The sequence below is a fragment of the Ixodes scapularis genome, unplaced genomic scaffold (genome assembly GCF_016920785.2).
Source record: "Ixodes scapularis isolate PalLabHiFi unplaced genomic scaffold, ASM1692078v2 PGA_scaffold5__190_contigs__length_132052651, whole genome shotgun sequence".
Taxonomy (NCBI): domain Eukaryota; kingdom Metazoa; phylum Arthropoda; class Arachnida; order Ixodida; family Ixodidae; genus Ixodes; species Ixodes scapularis.
This window is the reverse complement of record NW_024609880.1, coordinates 370,031-376,028: the sequence shown is the minus strand read 5'-3', so window position 1 is coordinate 376,028 and position 5,998 is coordinate 370,031. Positions and strand designations below refer to the sequence as shown.

Sequence of the window (5,998 nt, the reverse complement as noted above, 5' to 3'; positions counted from 1 at the left end):
TCATGTACTAGGATGTCAATATTTGTGTCCCTGATGATTGCTGATATTTTTTTTAGTTCCTTAAATCTACAATTCTTTGGTTAGAGTTTCGAAAAACCCAAAATGTGAGCCATCATCATGTGACAGAAAATACCCAACCTTTTAACTAAAGTAGGGGAGATAGCTGGGGTGCTCAGGCAGTAGAGTGATTGCCAAGTGTGTTTTGGCCCCTATCTCAACGTAAAAAAGCATGATGAGAATGAATGTTTTATCTCATCAGTCACGCTATATTATGGCAACAGATTGTGGAACATTTGAGTACTATGTGACTTTTTTGAATGGTCCTGCTGTGAAAATGACGCATGTGAAGGTTACATTTTCTCACACAATTGGCCACAGATAATCTAAGAGGGGTCGTTAAAGCGCAAATAGGAAGAATGTGACTCCGACAGAAAAAGTCAGTTATTCACTTCATGCTCCGATATTGATAGATAGCCAAAACCTGCACGGCAATCGGTCAACTGCCCTGAGCATCAAAAGTACCTCCACCTATCCCAGTGAGAAGGATGGGCATGTTCCTTTGTGTGATGGCCAGTTAAAATGATAGCTGTTAGGACAGCGCCCGCCAGAAAAGTCAGGTGCTCGTAAGGCAGCATGAAGGTTGAAGAGCACAGTATTACTGCATCCAATTTGAGCTGAAACGCCATGACACGCGACGCCTAGTACTATCACACCTGCCTGTCAGATTTTCTGCAAACTCTTAGTGTGTGCCTTAGTGTGTGCTTTAGTGTGTGCTTAGTGTGTGCCTTCTTGTGCCATTGCAGCCCTCTGCGCTTCCATGTTGTCTGCAGCTTCAGTGCCAGGCATGCCAGTGGATGTTCGCTTGGCGACAGGATTACATTTTGCAGTATTACCTGTTAAGCCATGCTAGCCAGAGATTGTGATGCCCGTAGAACACTCGCCTCTCCCCGCCCCCCACACCCCGTCTCCTGGCCTGGCCCCCTGTCTGGGGAGGTTTACGGCGTTCCTAAAAGTAGCACCATTCTTAAGCATTCACCAGAAACTCTCGTACCAGCTGTGTGGGCCGTTGTGGGGTTGCATCCTCCGTGCAAATAACCTGCATCGTGATTGGTGGTGGGGTCGTCGGCGTCAGGTCCTGGCTCGGGCGTGGTGTTTGCGGCTGACCGTTCTGTGAAAAGGGCAAGTACATTCCGTGTAGAATCAAACATTATCAAAGGGTTCAAGACGGCCCTAAAAGTAGCACCATTCTTAAAGCGATACTGAAGCGAAACTTGAAATACACCTATTATGGTCAGAAATAGGTTCAATATGACCAATGATAGCCGTAAATCATAATCGCGCGTTTGTATTATAAACGGATGGCTATATTTTTCACCCTGAGGGTGAAAAATATAGCCATCTAAAAAAAAGATTGGGCGCGCGCTCAAAAATCAGCCATCGGAGAGCGCGATACGTCTTGGGATGTTGGGCGCATTCGTGACGTCACTTGTGCCAGACGAGAAAGGCTACGGCGTGGATGTTGTGGTTACCAGCGTTGCCACTTGGTGGCGCGTCGACGATTTACGACTTGTAAAAACGTGGCCGTTTGAGATGTGCAAGGGCTGCACGCACGCTGCATCACGGCAAGTCGGCAACCACGGCACCACTGACAAAACCAGCTCTGATGAGGCCGGATTCTCAAAGCGAACTCACGACGAAAAACGTGCGTACGACAAATTTGAGAGAAAACCCGTATTCTCGAAACAAAATTGTCGTAACTTTTGCGCAGGTTACGACAGAATCCTACGATAGCTCCGAAGCTGTCTTACGCACTTTTTACGATCAAATCGACATGGATAACAGCGTCGCACACTTACTTGGTAGCGACAACCAACGGACAATTATTTTTCCACGTGCTGTTCTCGTGCGTCCCGACTTCAACAAGCAAGAAAAAAGGGAGGAGCACTTGAAACAGACCACGACGATCAAGAACGCAGGATCGACAAACACCCGAGAAGAGCTGCAGCAGCCACGATTCTACCGACCAAGCGAGCTCGGCAGAATATAATAGGCCTAGCAGCAACACCGACTCGGCGCACCGTTGCTCCGGCAGTCTTCGGCCAAGACCGTCTGCCCATGACCGGCTGGCCTGCCGAATGGAATATGCCGCGCGACCCTTGTGGACCCTTCCCGGATGAATAGTTTGATCCCTGAACTAAATTTCAAAGGTCAATCTTTTCCCCATGTCATCTCGATCTCCTTGTTTTCCGAGACAGCGGTGACGAACGCTGTCGTCGAAAAGGGACTTTCATTGATTCTATCCCCTTTTTTGTGCGATATAGAGCTCAAATAAACGCCATACGAATTACCTTCGCAACACGGTATGTACACTTTGTTATTAGTATGCCATTTTCATTCTGACACGACGCTACGTCACAGTCGAGCTATAGCAGTTCGTGGGAGCTACGTGATGTCGGTCCAACCTTCCTTTGCCGAGTGTCATGTCAGTATCGAGTTGCAATCGTAAAAAATCGGTCCAGAAGCGCGCACCGAAACCCGGTCTAACAGAGCGAATCCAGCGCTTCGATCAAACGCACGTGTCCGCTCCGAGTCTGAACAGGTATTTGCGTGGCTCTTGCTGACACTCTCGTAGTTCAAACATATCTTTTTTAACGTCGGCTTGCAGCTCGCTACTCGCAGCAACTGATACCGGCCATGCCAGAAGCATGCTCGGGTCGTGTCGTGCAAAGAGCCGCAACGAGAACGAGCTCACTCTGGTCAACTACGCTTTGGCTTTCTCCGCCAAGGCTTTGCAAATGCGTTCAGGCCTAGGCTAATTCTGCCGGCACGCCGTATTGCCGCAGAACGACGCTGCTCCTATGCCACAAGTGATGTCACGAGAACTTTCCCACCATCCACCAGATGTAAATTTGAAATCGTTTAATTAGGTTTAAAATTAGTTCTCTTGTGTTTTACAGCGCGATATTGATATTTCCGAGGTGGTGCCTGTCCCTAGCCTATATATATGCAAAAAGATTGGCGCTAAAATTTCGTTTCCGTACCGCTTTAAGCATTCACCAGAAACTCTCGTACCACCTCTGTGGGCCATTACGGGGCTGGATCGTCCATGCACGTAACCTGCATCAGGATCGGCAATGGGGTCGTCGGCGTCAGGTTCTGGCTCGGGTGTGGTGTTTGCGGTTGACCGTTCAGTGAAAAGGGCTAGTACACTCCGCGTAGTATCACACTTTACCGAAGGGTTGAAGATGGTCCTAAAAGTAGCAACATTCACCGAAAACTCTCGTACCAGACGTGTGGGCCACTGCGGGGCCGGATCCTCCATGCACGTAGCCTGCATTTGGATCAGTGGTGGCGTCGTCGGCTTCACACCCCGGCTTGGCCGTGGTGTTTGAGGCTGATTGTTGTGTGAAACAGGCAAGTACAATCAGTGTGGTACCAGAGTTTGTATTGCCAATAAATATCCATTTTTAACATACAGAAGCAAAGCACTCTGTAAAGGTCCAGTTCACTCACGCAAAGATATCAGTGTTACCCAGATTCCCCCGACTTACAATGCCAACTTCAGGTCAACATTGGACACACTAACCCACAGACCGTTAATATTATGAGCTGATCATGGATCCTAGTGAATGTTAGTGCTTCTCAAACATTTTCTTGCATGATGTTCACAACTGAGTAAACCAGTCAACCTCCTGAAATTTGTTGAAGATGTCATGTTAACATGTTGCAAAGGGTGCAATCATACTAAAATGAGCAATTAAACTGAAGAGATTAAATTCTCAGCAGTGCAGCCTGATTTCGGCACACTTGTGGAAGCCCCTTCTACAAATTAAGCAAGGGAACTGAACGCGAGCGGCAAATAATGACACATAAAAATGAGTTGTCACAAGCTATACACACCATGCTGCGCTGTCTCCTTCTGCGATCTCGTCCTGGCTTTGTCTCGCACTTTCAGTCGATTGTACCTGTAAATGAAGTACGTTATCTTTCGATTAGTGACAATCTGCCGTGTGTACCTCGTAACAGAATGCGACCTAACATATACGTCTTATTTACCTGGCAATTCCCCGACTAAACTTCTTCTTGTGCCCAAGGAGCAAACAAGGGGCCCAGTCTGGGTGATTAGGGTCAAAAAGAGCCGACGGTTTGTCTGGCGTTTGAAGAATCATAAGCAGAGCACATAAAAAGTTAGGTGTCAACAAATAGACGCGCTGCGTACCGCCCCCGCACGCACTCACTGGCCACGAAGGCACCGTAGCAAATGTCAATACCGTGCAAATTGAATAAACTAGTTAATCAATAGAGCTTCTTACCTGTCACGAAATGCACGCTACAAATCCGATGAAACGGAGTGGCATCCTTCATGTCGGCTCGGTTCACACGGCGGATCCATTCGCGTCATCGGGCCGTCGACAGGTCTCGCGTCTTGCAACAGGACGTTGGGATAACCGCCGGAAATCGAAAATATCGGACGGTAGCACTGCTCGAAGAGCCGGCTTTTTTGTGGGATCGATTGCTGCATCCGAAAACAGCACAGTTTACCATAACCAAAGCAAAGGAGTGCCGGCGTGCATGCGCCTAGCTGCAGTCACGGTCGAAAAGTGGCCGTCAAGATGGCGCCCAGCGTTTCCGTCGGCTAGCCGTCGGCGGAACTGACGTCACTCACGTGACACGCGTGACGTAGGTGCAAGCCATGTGTAGCCGGAGGAAATTAGCGTCCCGGTGACGCCAGGCTTTCGTTTTTTTCCGTTACGATTGCGGCGATCGCCCCGATCGACCCCTGTACCAGCAGCGGTATGTCGTCTGCTCGTGATCCGCCTCAGCAGCTTGTTTGCTTGCTCGCTTCACGTCTAGCCTTCGATCTGATAAAAACTACCGGACGGAGCTTATTGCTTCACGTCTATAGCCTTCAACCTGATAAAGCCTACCGGACGGAGCACCCGCAAGCCTGCAAGAAATCCTTCCACAACCAGCCATCCATCTCGCACGTGACATGTCACGCGCACCAGTTGCCAGAGAGATCTACGTTCACGTTGGCCACAACATCGTTTAAAATTTTTTATGACTAGGCTTCACACATATTGCAACGTGACCCCTCCTAGTATTTATAACCTCCTTGGTTTCGCATCACCAGAGCAGCGGGTCATGTTCACGTCGGCTGATGACGTACCCTTGAGCTGTGGAATATCACGGGCGCAGCCGCAGACGAATTGGAATATGTGTTCAACTTCAGTGCGTGATTCATCCTACTATTTCAAGTCAACCACCGCCAGGCTCGTGTTGCAACGGACTGTGACTCAGCTTTGCCGGCTGAGTGTACTGTGTCCGCTAAGGCAAGAAAGACGGTTAACCGCGGGCGTTTGGATGCCAGCAAACAATGACTCAAGAAATTCCTACCTAAGGACCTGCGGCAGAAGATGCTCTGACTCCACCCCTGGCACGCCACCTGGTTCGTGCCTTCGACTACGCGAAACTTCTCAGAAGAGAGAAGAGGACGCATAGAAAATAGTTAGGAAAATCAGAAGGAACTTTGGTCAGCATGGTAACAATACCACAGCATCTCCTTGACCCAAATGTCCTTAGAAGTAAGAAAAAATATGCGTTCGGATTCGTTTTTCTTCCGGGGCGGGGGGGGGGGGGGGGAGTATTTCTCAAGAACTGTAACGAAATGCATGTCACCCTGATTGTATCGCGATAAAAAGAAACATTGCAAATATATTTCGATACAGGAACACAGATACTGGTGAAAAAAACGTATTGCGATACAGAAGTATAGATACGAGATGTATTTCTATAATACTATCGCGATACATTTGTATCGCGATACTGCCCAACCCTGGGGGCTGTGAACTGTGAATGCTGAAAATCGTAGGAACACGCGCATCATCTCTATCCTATACAATTTAACATCGTTGATAAAAATTGTCTGATTTAGTGCACCGAAACAACCGTAAGCATTCGTGGAGCAAGTAGGGTTATCCCTAAAGAAGATATAGGG

At 48.4% G+C, this 5,998-nt stretch overlaps 1 pseudogene; it reads right to left on the bottom strand.

Annotated features, from left to right (window-relative positions):
• Positions 1-774: 774 nt before the first annotated feature.
• Positions 775-4,545, bottom strand: LOC120843532 (annotated as a pseudogene).
• Between the last annotated feature and the right edge of the window lie 1,453 nt (positions 4,546-5,998).